Raw genomic sequence first — 20151 nt, 5'->3', positions numbered from 1 at the left:
TGCTACAAAATGCAGAAAAATAGTACGGATGTTGGTAATGAAGTATGTTTGGCCAAGAAGAGACAATTAGTTTAGTACTCCATCTGTTGTTCAGTTTGTTTTCTACGAAAGTTGAGGACAATACATATGACAACATTAGCATCACACATTTGGAAAGTCAAATGACCAATACCAGGTGCTATCATTTCACATTCAATGAACCTGTTCATTAGCTGCCTCTCTGTAATAGAATTTTATCTACCAGTTTCACATCTTTTTCTGTCATTAAATGACTTATTCATTTTCAGCTGTTCTGCCAGCTTATATTTTGAAATATTGGATGCCTTTACATAACTGATGCAAACCATTTTGGTATTCAATACTATTTCTACTGCATTATAAAGCTGCTATGTGATGTTGTTGTGGTCTTCAGTCCAGAGACTGGTTTGATGCAGCTCTCCATGTTACTCTATCCTGTGCAAGGTTCTTCAGCTCCAAGTAACTACTATAACGTACATCCTCCTGAATCTGCTTAGTGTATTAATCTCTTGGTCTCCCTCTATGATTTTTAGCCTCCACACTGCCCTCCCTTGATGCCTTGGAACATTTCCTACCAACCAGTCCCTTCTTATAATCAAGCTGTGTCACAAATTCCTCTTATCCCCAATTCTATTCAGTACCTCCTCATTACTCTAGTCTTTAGCATTCTTCTGTAGCACCACATTTTGAAAGATTCTATTCTCTTCTTGTCTAAACTATTTACTGTCCATGTTTCACTTCCATGCAAGGCTACACTCCATACAAATACTTTCAGCAAAGACTTCCTGACACTTAAATCTATACTCAGTGTTAACAAATTTCTCTCTTCAGAAACACTTTCCTTGCCATTGCCAGTCTACATTTTACAGCCTCTCTACTTTGACCATCATCAGTTATTTTGCTTCCCAAATAACAAAACTCATTTACTACTTTAAATATCTCATTTCCTAATCTAATTCCCTCATCACCACCTGATTTAGTTTGACTACATTCTATTATCCTCATTTTGGTTATGTTGATGTTCATCTTACAGCCTCCTTTCAAGACACTGTCAATTCAATTCAGCTGCTCTTCCAGGTCCTTTGCTGTCTCTGACAGAATTACAATGTCGTCAGCAAACCTCAAAGTTTTTATTTCTTCTTCAGTGATTTAATTCCTACACTAAACTTTTCTTTTGTTTCCTTTACTGCTTGCTCAATATACAGATTTAATAGCATCAGGGATAGGCTACAGTCCCTTCTCAACCGCCCCCTCCCCCCCCTCAATTCTTGTAACAACAAATTGTAAATAGTCTTTCGTTCCCTGTATTTTACCCCTTCCACCATCATCAGAATTTGAAAAAGTATTCCAGTCAACATTGTCAAAAGTTTTTTCTAAGTCTACAAATGCTAGAAATGTAGGTCTGCCTTTCCTTAATCTATCTTCTAAGATAATTCGTAGGATCAGTATTGCTTCATGTGTTTTCATTAGTCAATCATCTGAGGACTGTGTATGCTTATAATCACTGTGATAGTTGCTCTGTTTTACCTTTTTCATTCAAGCTAAGTATTTTTCATCAATACATTGTGTCTATCATGCAATACATCTCACCATTTTGGAGCAGTTTTTCATTTCTCATCTCAGAAAGTCCCAAAAGACATTATAGCCACTCTGAAGATGTATCAGTTTTGGTCTCTTCCAGTTGTATACCCGTTTCCTCCAGATCCTTATTCACATTCATATATCATGGCATTCTGTCATTGGTTTGGAGTCAAGGGAATTGAAGATGTGTTTCATCCATTTCAAATCATATGTTCTATTTACATGTTTATAAAACAGAACTCTGTCTTTATGCATTGTGTTAGTAGTTTTTTATATTTCACAATGTATTTCTTGTTTCAGATTTTTATGTAGATTTTTAAAAAATAATTCCACCACTTGATAACTCTCAGAGACAATAAGACACTCAGATGCATATAGGGATACTCATTGTCTTAATCTTTGCGGCCATATTGTCGGTTGTTGCTTTATAATTATCGAAAGTATTTCAAATCAACCTTTGCAACTATTATACAAGAAAATGCATATTTTGTCACCAAATGTGTTTTACTGAAATAAATCATCATCAGTGGTCTGTGATAAAATATATTTACAACTTTAATTGCTTTCCACATAAAACAACAGCTCATTACAAAAAAATGTTAATTTTACTTATACTACATTGTCAGATTTCATAGACATCAGGAAATGCTCCCTGCTTGCATATTTCTGAAGAATTCCTTTCTTTGGTGTTGTTAGTTCTGTCTTAATCTTACATTGCTTTGCAGAATTATAGATTACTTACTGTGAAACACAACATACAGTATCACAAGTACCGTATGTTTGCTTCTTTCCAGCTAAATATTTCTTGTGTGTTTTGTTTAGTGTTACCAACTTAACTGTTAGTTTTTTTCTTTGATCTAAAAACATTCTCTTCATTTGCCATTTGTCATATGTTACATATATTTATTCAAAATGAAGGAGTTAATTAGATCGTAAATGCAATTTAGTAGACTGGAGAATGAGTTGGTAATGATGATGTAGGAACGGGGTTGAGGAATATGCCCACATGAGTGAGCAGAAAAGATTTTTAAAATTATTTTCCGAGGTGCATTCAAGTTCTAAGGCCCCCGATTTTTTTTCTTCGGACTGGAAAGAGAGAGAAACATGCGCATTGTTTTAAAATGAGGCCACATTCATTGTCAATACGGCCCAGAGATGGCAGCACCATACGGCAGATGGAATTTTACCGCCAGCGGCGAGAATGAGAACTGTTTTAAATACTTAAAATGGCGACGTGCAATCATTCGTTTTCTGAATTTGCGTGGTGTGAAACCAATTGAAATTCATCGATAGTTGAAGGAGACATGTGGTGATGGAGTTATGGATGTGTCGAAAGTGTGTTCGTGGGTGCGACAGTTTAATGAAGGCATAACATCGTGTGACAACAAACCGAAACAACCTCGGGCACGCACAAACCGGTCTGACGACATAATCGAGAAAGTGGAGAGAATTGTTTTGGGGGATCGCCGAATGACTGTTGAACAGATCGCCTCCAGAGTTGGCATTTCTGTGGGTTCTGTGCACACAATCCTGCACGACAACCTGAAAATGCGACAAGTGTCATCCAGGTGGGTGCCACGAATGCTGACGGACGACCACATGGCTGCCCGTGTGGCATGTTGCCAAGCAATGTTGACGTGCAACGACAGCATGAATGGGACTTTCTTTTCGTCGGTTGTGACAATGGATGAGACGTGGATGCCATTTTTCAATCCAGAAACAAAGCGCCAGTCAGCTCAATGGAAGCACACAGATTCACCGCCAACAAAAAAATTTCGGGTAACCGCCAGTGCTGAAAAAATGATGGTGTCCACGTTCTGGGACAGCAAGGGCGTAATCCTTACCCATTGCGTTCCAAAGGGCACTACGGTAATAGGTGCATCCTACGAAAATGTTTTGTAGAAAAAATTCCTTCCTGCACTGCAACAAAAATGTCCGGGAAGGGCTGCGCGTGTGCTGTTTCACCAAGACAATGCACCCGCAAATCGAGCTAACGTTATGCAACAGTTTCTTCGTGATAACTTTGAAGTGATTCCTCATGCTCCCTACTCACCTGACCTGGCTCCTAGTGACTTTTGGCTTTTTCCAACAATGAAAGACACTCTCCGTGGCCGCACATTTACCAGCCATGCTGCTATTGCCTCAGCGATTTTCCAGTGGTCAAAACAGACTCCTAAAGAAGACTTCGCCGCTGCCATGGAATCATGGCGTCAGCACTGTGAAAAATGTGTACGTCTGCAGGGCGATTACATTGAGAAGTAACGCCAGTTTCATCGATTTCTGGTGAGTAGTTAATTAGAAAAAAAATCGGAGACCTTAGAACTTGAATGCACCTCGTATATAGTGTCTGTCCAATATTTATTGGATCACTAATGCCTTGTGTACACAGAATTTTTCTTGAAAATGGATAAAGTGTCTGCTTATATCTATTTTATCATGTTCATATCTGTTTCTATTGTAACATAATTTTCTGTTAGCTGGACATCCATTAAGTGTTTATAACTGTAACTTCTGCTACAGTTGAACAAAACTTTTATAACTGAAGTCTTTGTGTAAGACTTCAGTGATAAAATGTAGCGGAAGTTTCAGTTAAGAATAAATTTTCTGTTGTGCTTGGCCTACAGAATTCTTGTTTCAGATGGTCTGTAAATGTTGAGTAATTCTCTCTTTATTTCAATGCCCTTATGTGCTTCTTATATCTTGTGTCAAACATCCTGCCAAAGATCCCAACGTAGATTTTTTCATTGGCTCTGTAACTGAGCTGGTAGATATCAGATTGTTGGTACCTTTCTGGTTTTTTGTTTTAGTTTTTGTATGTGTTTCTGTATTGAGTTATTCATTTTATAGGCAATGTTTATGCCCTGTTTTTTAATATATTACACCCCATAATGTCACATTAAAAAAGGTAAGACATTTTATGCCATTTTTTTGTGACTGAGCTGCTTGTATGTGATTTGGTTTGTTTGTGTCTTTACTTTTGTATTAATTTTATCTACCAATGTTTCTTTGTAGCCATTCTTTAATACTATTGTTATATAGTGGCTCACTCTGTTTGGTAATCAGAGGTATTAAGGGAAATCTTATTGAGTCTGTTCAGCATGTATCTGACTAATTAGTTTTGTGATTCTGTGGATTTAGGTTGCATTTATTATTGTGTCTGTTGTTGTGGGTTATATGTGTATGTCAAAAGTATGGTTGTGATAAACATTTGTTAAGGTTATGTCTAGAAATCTGAGTGTGTTTTCTTGTTGTTCTATTGTAAACAATATTTTCTTCAGTAGTTCATCTACCATGCATATTATGATATCCATGTACCTGCACCAGTAGATATTGATGTAGCTTTTGGGAACACTAGCCAACATCCTCATGAATCATACAGAGGAACTACTATTAGAAGATGTAACAACAAAGAACAGCTATATCATTATCTAATGATACACATAAATGGATGCCATAATGGGAATGGTTGATGAATCTCAGAAAAAAATACAGTAATTACACTAAAACATACATGCTATACACGAGAGCAAAGTTAACAATAGATGAAGAATGAAGACACGCATCAAACCTTTCTAGATGTAACCACAACAAAAGACAATCACAACCACGCCTTTTACCCATAACAACTGACCCTATGATAAATGCAACCTTAAACCACCCACAGAATCACAAACAAGCTACAATCAGATACATACTAAAAAAACTCCATAAGATTCCCCTTAACACTTCTGATTAGGAAACAGAGTGAGCAACTATAAAACAACAGCATTAAAATGAGTACAAAGAAACTTAACAGAAAAATATAATATCAATACACGCAAGTGGCACAATCACAAAAAAATGACATACAATGACCTACCACAATACACTTGCATACTAAAAAGGTAATACAAGGGTTATTCAGAAAGTAAGGTCCAATTTCTTACAAAATATACATTATTTTCAAAAAACTGTTTTTCTACATTGTTTCCACATTTGTTTATACTTTTGTCATAACGTTCTATGACCTTCTGTAACCCAAAGTCACAGACATCTGTCACCTGTGATGATAACCAAACCTGAACTGCTTCTTTCACTTCATCATCTGTTATGCTTGCTGCTGAGAAACACTTTTACGTAGCGAAATACGTGAAAATTGCTCGGTACCAATTCTGAATGGTACGGTGGGCGGGCAAACTGTTCCCACCCAAAAAATCTGATGAGATTTTGGGTGTGAATGGCAGAATGGGATCTGGCATTGTTATGTAGCTACAAAACTCCAATCAGAAGGCTACGTCGCTTATTCTATATTGCAAATTGAAGATTATTCAAGACAGAAGTAAGAGACTGCATTTATTGTTGTCCCTTCCTGCATATAGTTTTCTTCCAAGACTCCATGTTTATTCCAAAACACGGTCATCGTAATCTTGCATGCTGACAGTGTCTGCTTGGCCTTGATTCTGACTGGTGTGTTTGTCTGACATCATACCATTGATGATGGTTAGACTATGGGATTAAGTGAGAAATCTACATGGCACTCCTTGTGACTATGGTCTCAAAAAATGGATCATCTTTCTTATAATTTCCGCCAAAAAAATTAAAAACATGGTCTAAAAAATTACGAGTACAGGGCATACTTTCCATTTTATGTTCCTCAGTTGAGCAGCCTCGAAGCCCAATACGTGCACAATTTACAAAATCACAACTTTTCAAAGACAATTTTTTTTGCGAACTTGTTCTACCCACATTCAGAAATTGCAGCGCTAAAGTTGAAATTGTAAATTTCCGGTCTTTGTGAAACGATTTCCTATGACACTGACCAATATTCTGAGATATCACTGATGGTCAGCATTATCACGGTTCATCATGGCATTTGCCCATCAGTCCTTGAAAACTCTCACCTACTTACGTACTATGCTACCACTCTTCACATTGGGGTCATACACCTCACTTATCTGCTGAGGGATGTCCACTACTGCAATGCAACTTGCTGTCAAAAACTGAATCACTGACTGAGTTTCCCAGTCAGCACATTAATCAATTGTTTTAAACATTTTAAACTTAACACTGTAAAAGCACACAACGCCAATACCAATGCAATTGGCGTTATTTGACCACACACACACACACACCAAAACTAAATCCGAAACTAATCTGGTTCCTACCAGCCCAATTGCAGATGTTCGGTCGTTCAACGTAACTGAGTCTCTGGACAGTGCTGCCCTCTCTGGAGGTATTTGTACATGAAAGACAGTGGTCAGTGGGCCACCCCTCCAAGGGCACCCAACGGTACACTCGCCACAGCACGGGAGAGATTGGCAGTTGTGAATGGACACTCGGTCGGGTGGCTGTCACATGTCGAAGCCTGCGCGTCTTGTATGCTAAAAGGCGAATATGCATATTTTCTTTTTGTGTGATTGTTGTCAATAATAAGTGCTTTTCTACATATGTTGTCATTCATTGCAGTCCAAATGGATTCGAACCATTATAATAGTCCATTAAATTCCTGGTCCTCTGGTAAAATTGACGATTCAAATTTCCGCCTACGGGCGCTGACACTTTGGTCCATCCGGGCTGGATTGTGATGGACAAAGTAACAAGCAGCAACAGCCATCCATCGCCGGAATGGCAGCGACAACTGTCGAGAGAGCAACACGGAGACGCAGCTTGCAGAGTTGAGACGACACATCTGAAATTCTGGTCTGGCTATCCTGCTTCCTGTATTTCCCACTCATTGTATATACTACTTCTGCTGTTGCCTGCCACTGCTAGCTTTCCATAACGGACAAGTATAAAGAAAGAAACTTGTAACCACACGCTCGGTGGCGAAAGCAAGCCTCACACGGTTCTTAAAGTTTGCAAATAAATTCGATGTAACAGGCAAATTGGACACTTTGGACATTACTGCCTGGCTAGAACAGTTGCCAAAGATCGTGGGGAAGTATGAAGATGCACAGTCACAGCTCAAATTGTTTGAAGATGTAGGGAGTCATGCTGAGGACAGGGAAACTTTTGAAAATATGGTTGTCTAGGTTTGGAAAAAAATGAGAGCAATTCAGATGAATCACACAAACGCAGTTGACAAGGTTTTGTCAGATGCTGGGTCTGCCTTGAGTGTATCAAAATGTAACATCAAGCTGCCCACCATAAAACTGCCATCATTTAACGATGATGTAACACAATTCCGGCATTTTCATGACACATTTGTGAGTGTTGTCACAAACAGTGAGGAACTAGAGGACATTGCTAAGTACCATCATTTGCTGAGTTCATTAACAGCTGAAGCACACAATGTAATTGACCATCCCCCTGTGACTAATACTAACTTTAAGGTAGTCTTTGATTTGGTCTGTAATAGATACAATAACCATCGACTGATTGCATCAGCACACTTAAAGAAATGGTTAACGCTACTGGCAATGACAAAGCCACGTTCAATTGAACTTCGTGCACTACTAAACGTAGCTTTAAGCAATGTGCATGCGCTGACGGCATTACAGCTAGATGTCTCTTTGCAAGACATAATTACATCACAGCTCCTTATAGAAAGGGTTGAACATTCTATAACAACCAAGTTTGAAGCAGTCTGAGTTCGGGCAGCTTTCCAACATTTAAAGAAACTCGTGCCTTTCTTGAGAAGAAATGTAAATCTTTAGAAATAGCCAAGACTATAGCACCACAATGTCACGGCACAACTATTAATAAACATCAGAATGCGCCCAACGCCAAGCAGTTTGGGCATTCGAAACAGACATACATTGCTACAGGTACTGCATGTGTCATGTGCTACCAGCCTCGCGTGCTGCACAAGTGCAGCAAATTCAAACAAGCCACGTGTAGTGAACGCAAGGCTGTTGTGATGCGCAACAACTTGGGCTACAACTGTCTGAAGAATGGTCACAGGGCTTTTCAATGCAGCTCCATTACCTGTCATACCTGTGGTAAATGACACCACACGTTATTACATGCAGAATCACAACAGACACAAGATGCACCAAGGAAAGAGTGTGCAGGTGACATGCAACACGAATACAATGGAAAACATTAGTCAACTATAGCGAGCTATTGTTCACTGAAGATCAGTCCAGGCAAACGAGTACTCTTTGCGACAGCAAGAATAAGGTTGCAAGATATCAATGGAAAATGGCAGACTTGTCGTGCTCTATTAGATTATGGGTTGCAGTCATGCTTCATATCAGAAACATGCACAATGCCTCAGACTTCAAAGGTGGCACAGCAGAGTACCAATTCAAAGAATATGTGCAACCCACTCAGAAACAAAACACCGTGTCTCTATACTAATGGGCTCCTGTGTAAGTAACTTAATGTCATGTGTTGAATGGCTGGTTTTGCCAAAGATAACTGACACCTTGCCTGAACAAAAAATTGATCCCATTACATGGCACTTGCCAAATGTACAACTTGTGGATCTAGAGTTTTGGTCACCTGGAAAGATCGATGTGTTGCTAGGAGCAGAATTTTGCCCATAAATTCACAAATCAAGGACTATCTCCATAGGAACTGACCATCCTGTGCTTCAAGAGACAGAACTAAGTTGGATCGTTTCTGGTCAGTATCAAAAGGTAGATCACAACATTGCGTCACAGCGGCCAGTCGTGTTGTGCTTTGTAAAAACGAACACTGATGTTCAAACACTCTTGAAGAAATTCTGGGAGATAGAAGAATTAAATCATGATGTACTGACACAAGAAGAGGAACAACGTGAAGCACACTTCGTGCAACACACAACGTAAGATTCCACAGGCAGATTCATGGTTCACCTTCAATTTTGCGGAGGGCCAATTACAGTAGGTGAATCTTTCAACACTACAGCAAAACGCTTCTCTCCGATTGAACAGAAACTGGCGAGACACCCGAAGCTTAAAGAAAGCTACACACAGTTTATGAGGGAACATGAAGACTTAGGACATATGGAACCAGTAGCTACACCTGCTGCCATTTCATACTACATGCCACACCATGCTGTTCTTAAGGAAGCCAGCTCAACTACCAAAAAACTAGCAGTTTTTGACTGTTCGATCAAAACAAACTTTAATTTGTTGCTAAACAGTTTTTTGATGGTTGGACCAACGATTCAACAAGATTTGTGTTCCATAATATTACGCAAGAGGCTGTAGATGAATACGAAATGGGAGATATGATACTGCGTGAAGAGTTTGACAGAGCACTGAAACATCTAAGTCAAAACAAGGCCCCGGGAGTAGACAACATTCCATTAGAACTACTGACAGCCTTGGAAGAGCCAGTCCTGACAAAACACTACCATCTGGTGAGCAAGATGTATGAGACAGGTGAAATACCTTCAGACTTCAAGAAGAATATAATAATTCCAATCCCAAAGAAAGTAGGCATAGACAGATGTGAAAATTGCCGAACTATCAGTTTAATAAGTCACAGCTGCAAAATACTAACGTGAATTCTTTACAGACGAATGGAAAAACTGGTAGAAGCCGACATCGGGGAAAATCAGTTTGGATTCCGTAGAAATGCTGGAACATGTGAGGCAATACTGACCCTACGACTTATCTTAGAAAATAGATTAAGGAAAGGCAAACCTACATTTCTAGCATTTGTAGACTTAGAAAAAGCTTTTGACAATATTGACTGCAATACTCTCTTTCAAATTCTCAAGGTAAAATACAGGGAGCGAAAGGCTATTTACAATTTGTACAGAAACCAGATGGCAGTTATAAGAGTCGAAGGACATGAAAGGGAAGCAGTGGTTGGGAAGGGAGTGAGACAGGGTTGTAGCCTCTCCCCGAAGTTATTCAATCTGTATACTGAGCAAGCAATAAAAGAAACAAAAGAAAAATTCAGAGTAAGTATTAAAATCCAGGGAGAAGAAATAAAAATTTTGACGTTTGCTGATGACATTGTAATTCTGTCAGAGACACCAAAGGACTTGGAAGAGCAGTTGAACGGAATAGACAGTGTCTTGAAAGGAGAATATAAGATGAACATCAATAAAAGCAAAATGAGAAAAATGGAATGTAGTCGAGTTAACTCGGGTGATGTGAGGGAATTAGATTAGGAAATGAGACAATTAAAGTAGTAAAGGAGTTTTGCTGTTTGGGGAGCAAAATAACTGATGATGGTCAAAGTAGAGAGGATATAAAATGTAGACTGGCAATGGCAAGGAAAGCATTTCTGAAGAAGAGAAATTTGCTAACATTGAGTATAGATTTAAGTGTCAGGAAGTCGTTTCTGAGAGTATTTGTATGGAGTGTAGCCATGCATGGAAGTGAAACATGGACAGTAAATAGTTTAGACAAGAAGAGAATAGAAGCTTTCAAAATGTGGTGCTACAGAAGAATGCTGAAGATAATACGGGTAGATCACATAACTAATGAGGAGGTATTGAATAGAATTGGGGAGAAGAGGAGTTTGTGGCACAACCTGACTAGAAGAAGGGATCAGTTGGTAGGACATGTTCTGAGGCATCAAGGGATCACCAATTTAGTATTGGAGGGCACCGTGGAGGGTAAAAATCGTAGAGGGAGACCAAGAGATGAATACACTAAGCAGATTCAGAAGGATGTAGGCTGCAGTACGTACTGGGAGATGAAGCAGCTTGCACAGGATATAGTAGCATGGAGAGCTGCATCAAACCAGTCTCAGGACTGAAGACCACAACAACAACAACAACAACAACAACAACAACAACATTTCACTTTCACATGCATCGCATTTCCTTCACAGCTGACAGAGAAGATGTATCAACAAGTTGTGGTAGCAGATGAAGATCACGCCTACCAACAAATACTATGGAGGAGTGACAGATCTGCACCACTGCAGGAATATCAGTTAAATGGTTCAAATGCCTCTGAGCACTATGGGACTTAACATCTGTGGTCATCAGTCCCTAGAACTTAGAACTACTTAAACCTAACTAACCTAAGGACATCACACACATCCATGCTCGAGGCAGGATTCGAACCTGCGATCGTAGCAGTCGCGCGGTTCCGGACTGAGCGCCTAGAACCGCAAGACCACCGCGGCCGGCGAATATCAGTTAAAGACAGTCACATACAGAATGGCCTATGCACATTTTCTTGCGGTACAATGTCTGTTACAATTAGCTCATGTAAAGGACAGATGTAACAAGGCAGCAAACATTCTTGCTAATAACTTCTTTGTGGACAATTGTATCTCAGGTTGCGATACAGTAGAGGCTGCAATCAAAGTCCAGCAAGGTCTCATGAAGCTTTTGAAGAAAGGTCATTTCTCAATAACTGAAGTGGTCCAGTAGAAGTGTGGAATTCCTTGAAAATATCCCCTCAGAGTTAAGAGAGACACAAGTACCCTTATGGCTTGATAACGACGAGGATATTAATACTTTAGGTTTACTCTGGCTCTCAGCTGCTGATCAGTTCCAAATTGTGAATAATGTCAACCCTGCAAGTAAGGTCTATAGCTCCACAAAGTGCATTGTACTGGCTGTCGCATCATCCATTTTTGATCCTCTGGGATTAATCAGTCCCATTGTTATCATATTCAAAATCTTTTTGAAACGTCTGTGGCAGGAATTCTGTGATGCTTCAGAGAAGGCCTATGGCTGTTGTACATATGTATGATCTACTAATCATCATGGAATCACATGTATCAAATTATTTAGCTCCAAAACACGAGTATCTCCACTGAAAAAGTTGTCCTTACCTCGTCTGGAATTCTGTGGTGCTGTCGTGACTACTACAGCATGCTGTTCGCTTACTGGGTATAGACACTGAACAAACTTACTTGTGGACTGACTCATCCATTGTACTGGCATGGCTCGCTTCTCTACCCAAGCGGTGGAAGACATTTGTGGGGAACCATGTCACTGACGTACAGGGAAATACAGCAGCTACGATGTGGAACCATGTATCTACAATGGAAAACCCAGCAGATTTGACTTCGCGAGGAGTGTCTCCTGCAGACCTGCAAGAAAACGGCTTGTGGTGGGAAGGATCAGCTTGGCTTAAGGAAGACATCACTTCATAGTCCGTGATAGACACTTCTAGTGGTTCTGTAGCCCAGGAGTTGCCAGAAGAAAGGGCTTAAGTCCTCTGTCACATCAGCAGAGCAGTTCAAGATAGTATCATCTGTTGATTCTCAAAGTTGTCACGATTACAGCAGATAATGGCATACTGCCTTAGATTCATTAATAACTGCAAGACTGCAAAGGAAATGAGAGTAACTGCTGAATTGTCTCGCAATGAACTGCATGACACTTTGCTACAGTGTGTCAGGATAGCACAAGAAGACTTGAAGACCATAACGCAAGTGGATAAAAATAGCAAGCTCAAATCACTGCATCCTATCCTCAAAGACATGAGACTGCTATGGGTTGGAGGAAGGCTACAATATTCTGATCTGTCATATGAGGAGAAGCATCAACTCGTACTGCCACCTAACCATCATCTCACATGACTTAACAATGGAAAGTGAACATCATTGTGTTTCCCACGCTGGGTGTCAACTGTTGTTTACATCTCTCAGAAAGCAATACTGGATACCTGATGGACGAAATGCAATCCGGCATGTTCTGCACCAGTGTTTGACTTATCAGCGATTTAACGTGAATCCTGCACAACAGCTCATGGGAGACCTGCCACGCCCACGTGTAGAAGCTGTGATGCCTTTCTTCAATTATGGGATTGATTACACAGGACTGTTCTATGTGAAAACAGGCTCACGGAGATCCAAATTAAAGGGAAAGTGCCATGTTGCCCTGTTTGTGTGCTTGGCTACACGAGCAGTGCACTTGGAGGTAGTTGGCAAATTGACGACTGAAGCATTTCTGTCACCCCTCAGAAGATTTGTTTCACAGCAGGGTAGGTGCCAAAACCTGTACAGCAACAATGGAAAAAACTTCGCTGGAGCTAGTCGAGAACTTCGGGAGTTACAAGCTGCTGTGAGCAGTCATTATCAGCAGACACAGGTGAAAAGCTTTATGCACGAAGAAGGCATCGATTGGCACTTCATTCTTCCTGCATCACCACACTTTGGTGGAATATGGGAAGCTGGAGTGAAGTCCTTCACGTACAACTTGCAGCGAATGATGGGAACCATATGTCCAACTTTTGAAGAGCTGACAACCCTGACTTGCTAGATTGAGGCTTGCTTGAACTCTCGTCCTCTCATGCCACTGTCTTGTGATCCTACTGATCCCCAAGCCCTCACCCCAGGTCATTTCCTGATTGGAACCGCAGTCACAAGCATCCCTCCACCATATCTAGGTACAGCCAACTAGAGCTTGTACAAAAGGTGGGAACTACTGCCGCAAGGCTTCCAAATCTCTTGGCGGCGCTGGTCATCTGACTACCTGCATCACCTGCAGCAGTGGACCAAGTAGATGGTCCCTAGTCAGAATGTGCAACCTGGTGCTTTGGTCATGGTAAGAGAAGATAACCTGCCACCCTTATGTTGGAAGCTGGCCATCATTGAAGGAGTACACCCTGGGATTGATGGAATGGTGCAAGTGGCCACTATTCGCACACCACAAGGGGTTTTCAAGAGACCAATCTGCAAGCTATGTCTTTTACCAAGTGACGTGTTACAAAAGTGAACAGTATATTCATGTTTTTTATTTGTGTGTTTCTCCTTTTGTCTTGTGTGTACCTTGAAGCAGACTCAATGTATTTCGACATGTTTTACATTTAAATGTATATTTGTTTATGTGGTTGTGATTTCTAGATATCAGTTACAAACTCTATGGACAGAATACCTGATTCAAGGACGTAATGTTGTGTGCATTTACTTGTCTTATTTTCTATGATTTAGCAGGGCTTGTATTACTTGTATTATGCTGGAAGGAAATTAATATTTCTTTGGCGGCCGGTACGTTCGGTCGTTACATGTGACTGAGTCTCTGGACTGTGCTGCCCTCTCGGGAGGTATTTGTACATGAGGGGGAGTGGTCAATGTGCCACCCCTTCAAGGGCACCTAATGGTACACTCACTGCAGCGAGGGAGAGATTGGCAGTTGTGAATGGACACTCGGTCTGGCGGCTGTCGCAAGTCGGGGCCCACATGCCTCATATGCCAAAAGGCGAATATGTATATTTTCTTTGTGTGTGATTGCTGTCAATAATAAGTGCTTCTCTACATATGTTGTCATTCATTGCAGTCCGAATGGATTCAAACTATTATATAGTCCGTTAAATTCCTGGTCCTCCGGTAAAATTGACAATTCAAATTTCTACCTGCGGGTGCTAACAGCAGAGATTAAAAAAAGATCTACATTTGACACAAGATATAAAAAGCACATGAGGGCATGGAAATGCAGTACAAACCACACATTTGCAGACCACCTCAAACAGGAATACTACAGGCTAAGCACCACAGAAAAAGACGTGACTACAGAAATGTAGTATTAACATACAATAGTTCCTCAAGGACCAGATTGCAAGAAACTAGACACTATATAAAGTAACTGAAAAATTCATATATACTGGTGCACAAAACTGAAGGACGAAAGCAACTTTCACATGATGCTTCATTGCCAAGTAACACAGCTCAATTGAACTTGGAGTATACATAGAAATAATTGCTACGCTAAGGTGACAAAAGTTATGGGATATATCCTAACATTGTGTCGGACCTCCTTTTGCCCAGTGTAGCGCAGCAACTCGATGTGGCAGGGACAACAACTCGTTGAAAGTTCCCTGTAGAAATACGGAGCCAAGCTGTCTTTATAGCCGTCCATAACTGCAAAAGTGTTGCCAATGGAGCATTTTGTGCACAAACTGACCTCTCAATTATGTCCCATAAATGTTTGACGGGATTCATGTCAGGCAATCTGGATGGTCAAATCATTTGTCCAAAATGTTCTTCAAACCAATAAGGAACAGCTGTGGCCCAGTGACATGGCGCAATGCCATCCATAAAAATTCCACCTTTGTTTGGGAACATGAAGTCCATGAATGGCTGCAAATAGGCCCCAAGTCTCCAAACATAACCATTTCGAGTCAATGGTTGGTTCAGATGGACCAGAGGACCGAGTCCATTCCATGTGAACACAGCTCACATCATTATGGAGCCACCACCAGCTTGCTCAGTGCCTTGTTGACAACCTGGGTCCATGGCTTCATGGTGTCTGTGTCTCACTCAAACCCTACCATCAACTCTTACGAACTGAAATCAGGACCCTTCTGACCAGGCACGGTTTTCCTGTCATGTAGGTTCCAGCTGATATGGTCACAAGCCCAGGTGAGTTGCTGCAAGTGATGTGCTGTTAGCGAAGGCACACGAATCAGTTGTCTGTTACTATTGCCCATTAACATCAAATTTCATTGCATGGCCCTAAGGGATATACTTTTTGTAGAGCCCACATTGATCTCTGTGGTTATTTCATGCACCACTATCTGTATACATGCACTTCATCGTAGTACAGAAGGGAACAAAGAAATATGTGATGATATGAGCAGAAATGACACTTTTATTCAAAGATAATAATTACAGTGAATTACCTGAAGGCACAATGGTCCTCTGGACATTGAAAAAAGGTTCTTAATAGCGTGTGTGATCATCATGAACAGCAGAGAGACTGGCAGAGACAGGCATCCTGTCATAATACAGTCAGCCGAGTGGGGGGGGGGGGGGGGGGGTGATGGCCACAAGAGCATGGTTTGACAGTTGTGGGCCATGCTAGACAGCATGAACTTTGCACAACATGGCCAGTAGGTGGCAGCACCTTTGATGGGTAATGATTTGTGGAGCTCAAGGTATGAGAAATCCCAACTGCAAGTCAGCTAGCCTGACACACTGAACACACAGTGGGGAAATGCCAACCATTTTAATTAACTGCAGAGGGTAGCCACCATGGCTGGAAAAAAATAATGAAGTAATTGAAATTCTAAATAAAAACTGAACCAATCCAGTGACATTTTAAATAAACATTTTTCTCCCTCAAATACAACTTCTATTACATCGTAAGTGCCAGCTCTGAAACGTGCTCCTATGCTGGCTACAAGACTGGTAAGGAATTCTTGTTGTAGGACATTCCATTTCTCCACCAGCATGGTTGACAACTGCTGGGCGTCACTGGAGCGTTGGTGCATATGTCTCTCTACCACAACCGGATTTAAGTCAGGGGAACGGGCAGGACAGCCCATTCACCAAATACCCTCTCATTCCCAGAGATCCTCCACTTGCAGTGTTTAATGTAGTCATGCATTGTCAAAAATACCATGCGTGTACTGTGCTGAAAGATATGGAGGTCAGTACACCCTGCAACATTGGGTCTCCCCACACAATAAAAATGGACTACTAAAACTATAACATTTAACTACGCTCTAAGGTACATTATGTGTTACCACCTCTCAGCATATGAGGGTATGTCCAAAATCGCTACTCAGCCTGAATGTGCTCTCATCGGGGAACATCACACAATCCACTCCTTGTTAGTCCACTCCCTATGCCCTTGGCACCATTGCAAACAGTATCAACGGAAAACATTGTACTGGTCATTGGGCAAAGACACCATCCCCATTCATTTGCTGTGCCACTAAGGAACATGAGATTGCATGCTTTGCAGTCCTGTTAAAGGTGGCTGCAACTGCACCTGTGCTTTGATATGGGTCCCTTCTTGCATATTGCACAATGTAGCGGTCATCTGCTGCTGTACCTGACAGTGGTCAACCAACTCCTCTTCTTCAGGCAGTAATGCTTGTGGTTCAAAATGCTCCATACACTTGTGATGCAGTGCTGTGAGCAGTCCCAAACTCCTGGCCTACACTTTGTCCCCCTTCCAGTTTCCCAATGATGCTTCTCCAGGTTCACAATTATTTTTCTCAATGTGAAGCCATCCTAGAGCTGTCTCCAGGCCATGCTGTAATGAAGAAAACCACCACAGTGCACCATAACTGCTCACTGAACCATAAACACACTGTCTTTTCCTATTTCTTCAACTGCCACGTGTTGCAGAATCAGCTGCATTTGGCATACAATCACACTGACCTCACATTGTGTGATATCCAACTTACTGTGCAAGACAGTGAGAATGGCAACACACTCCCACACTTTCATTCATTTGCACCAAGTAGCTGAAATGTCATATTACTTTATCTAACCCATACTTATCTTATTGTAGGGTGTATAATAACTATGTACTATTTATGGTTGTTCAAAGCACAAAAATACATAAAGACTTATTATAGGTTAAATGACATTTTAGAGAGTTCAACACATTAAGCCACAATATTCGGAAGCAGCAGCAGTCAAACAAGGAAAGCCAACACGTGTGTCGACATTGGCCATGCTTCTGCCCAACATGAGGAGGCTGATGAACAGCAAAGTTTGAGCAACAGCAGTCATCACTTCGACGGATTAATGACCAAGCACATATGCAATGTTTCCACGGAGAACAACGACCAGCGCAGTTCGCACATCAGCAGTCAATGCTCCAGGAACTGTCAGCATACTGAACCCGTGTGCATGATGTATCTGCTATGCGGAGGAGGATGACAGGGAACACGCCAGCATACAGGTGAAACAATGGAAACCCGGCACATGTGTTGACATTGGTCATGTTTCTGCCCAACATGAGAAGTGTAGATCAATGACTGAAGAGTCAGTCGCCGCCCTAGAATGTTTCAATAAATGACTGTTAGTGGAACCACCAATGTTTCTCTCACACCTCACCCACTGAGCCAAGTACAGAACCCATTCCACTGCTTACAAATTGTCGCTTTCCTTCCCGCCACCCCTGGCAAAATAATGACCTTTGCTGCGCTCTGTTATTGATGCTCAGTATCTAGTGTCACTAAACCCCAACCCACTACATTTGGTGTCAGATAACCTTGGCTCTATTTTGAGGTGTACATGGTAGGGAAATTGTGGTACAAGAAATTTATGATGTCATCACCAGTGACGGGCCACGAACAACCCACAGACAGCAGATTACAACCTGCAGCCAACGGGCAGTATCTCAGCACATTGGTAAGAGCAAATTGGTTCCAGATGTAGTTCCTTTTCAAGTAACGCTTTCACAGTGCAAAAAACAAATGATGTAAAACTCTCATTCTTTCAAAGAAATTTGACACTAGAGAATTCCTTTTCTGCGCCTATGTTCTTGTGGTCATAGGAAGTATATTTGTGGGAATAACCATTTGTTAAACAGGAAAGCATCACAATGACAGACAGTAAGACACAAAGAGTTTCCATCCACAAGGCTATTCAGAGCCTACTTAATGACCAACTGAGGTCCGACAATAGAGAATTGTGGAATCAATTATCCAAGTATAGGTTAACATCTAGTTCAACCCCTCCCATACTGGATTTATCAGCAGCCACCCTTATGATTCCCTTCTCCGGCAAGCCAAGCGAGGATATAGAAGAATTTTTTGCTTATTTGTCAGCAGCCACTAAACTTGGGTCTCTGTCAGATGAGCAGATGTTGCACATGACAAAATTACAGTTAATCAGGCAAGCTAAGACGCACATACTATATCCTGAGGAGTTATGAAATGCATTAACATTTGATGGATTGTAACAGGGTTTGTTCAAAAGGTTTAAAAAGCAGAACAGTTGCCATTTTCATAGGAAGCAGTTGAACACCATGTTCCAAAGACAACAAAACAATAGAAAGCTTTGTGGATAGAATACCAAAAGTTAATAGTAACACTTACCAACTGTCAGCCAGCGATGAAGCCAATACGAGAAGCGGAGAATAGGGCACTAGATACCTTTTTGTGTGGACTGCCGCTCCAAACATTGTGCTGTGTTAGGGCAGAATGTCTGAAGAATGCAGTGAACGCAGCTGCAGATTAGAGCAAATAGACAGCGTGATGAGGTGCAAGGAAAGAAAAAACGTATTGTCTACAGGGGTTCGCTGTTTCAGATGCAATCGGCAGGGACACGTCATGAAAAACTGTCGCCAATCACAGTGTACAAATTGTCAAAGTGTGAGACATACATTTGGTGAGTGTAGCAGTGCAGGGATATTTGCAAACAGGGGTCCGTTAAACAGGAATGGGAACCCCGAAACCACAGCCAGGCATTCCCATTAAAATTCCATGCAAAGGCGGAGTGCAGGTTACCAGGCACTATAAATGGTAAAAGACGTAGACTATTGGTTGACACTGGGACTCGCATGTCAGTCGTAAGTAAACAGTGTACTGATGTCAGCAGATATGACCCTCCAAGATATAAGTTAAGTGGTATAGGCGGAAATGACTTATGTTCAGTAGGCTGTAAGTCACTAACCTTTCACACTGAGAGTGTAAGATCCCAGGAGGTTGTGGAAGTCGTACCAAGGGTAAGCAATGAATATGTTGCTATCCTACGGTTAGATTTCCTGAAAAAACATCACGCCAAAATCAACCTCAAGCAGCAAACAGTGGAGCTTAGCGGGACATTGTTTCTATTACATGACACAGCTGCCAAGGATGCTCTGCCGCAAGAGCCCTCTCCCCAGAAAGAGGAATCATCTAAACTGCGAGAAATGTCCTTGAAGGTAGATTTGCAGGATAAAATCCTTCACTACAGAAAACTTCTTTGGGTGGACATTAATGCTGCTTCACCTGCAAACATACTATGCATAGTGGAACTGTTAGAGAAAAATGATGAATT

General features: G+C 41.2%; 1 protein-coding gene across 3 annotated transcripts in view; it reads right to left on the bottom strand.

The window, feature by feature from the left end:
* The window catches only part of LOC126092006 (uncharacterized), an 83091-nt gene that overhangs the window by 2953 nt on the left and 59987 nt on the right, over positions 1-20151 (bottom strand). The window lies entirely within an intron of this gene.

Source organism: Schistocerca cancellata, chromosome 7 (genome assembly GCF_023864275.1).
Source record: "Schistocerca cancellata isolate TAMUIC-IGC-003103 chromosome 7, iqSchCanc2.1, whole genome shotgun sequence".
NCBI lineage: Eukaryota > Metazoa > Arthropoda > Insecta > Orthoptera > Acrididae > Schistocerca > Schistocerca cancellata.
Note: the sequence above shows the minus strand (reverse complement) of the source record. Positions and strands in the feature narration are given on the sequence as shown.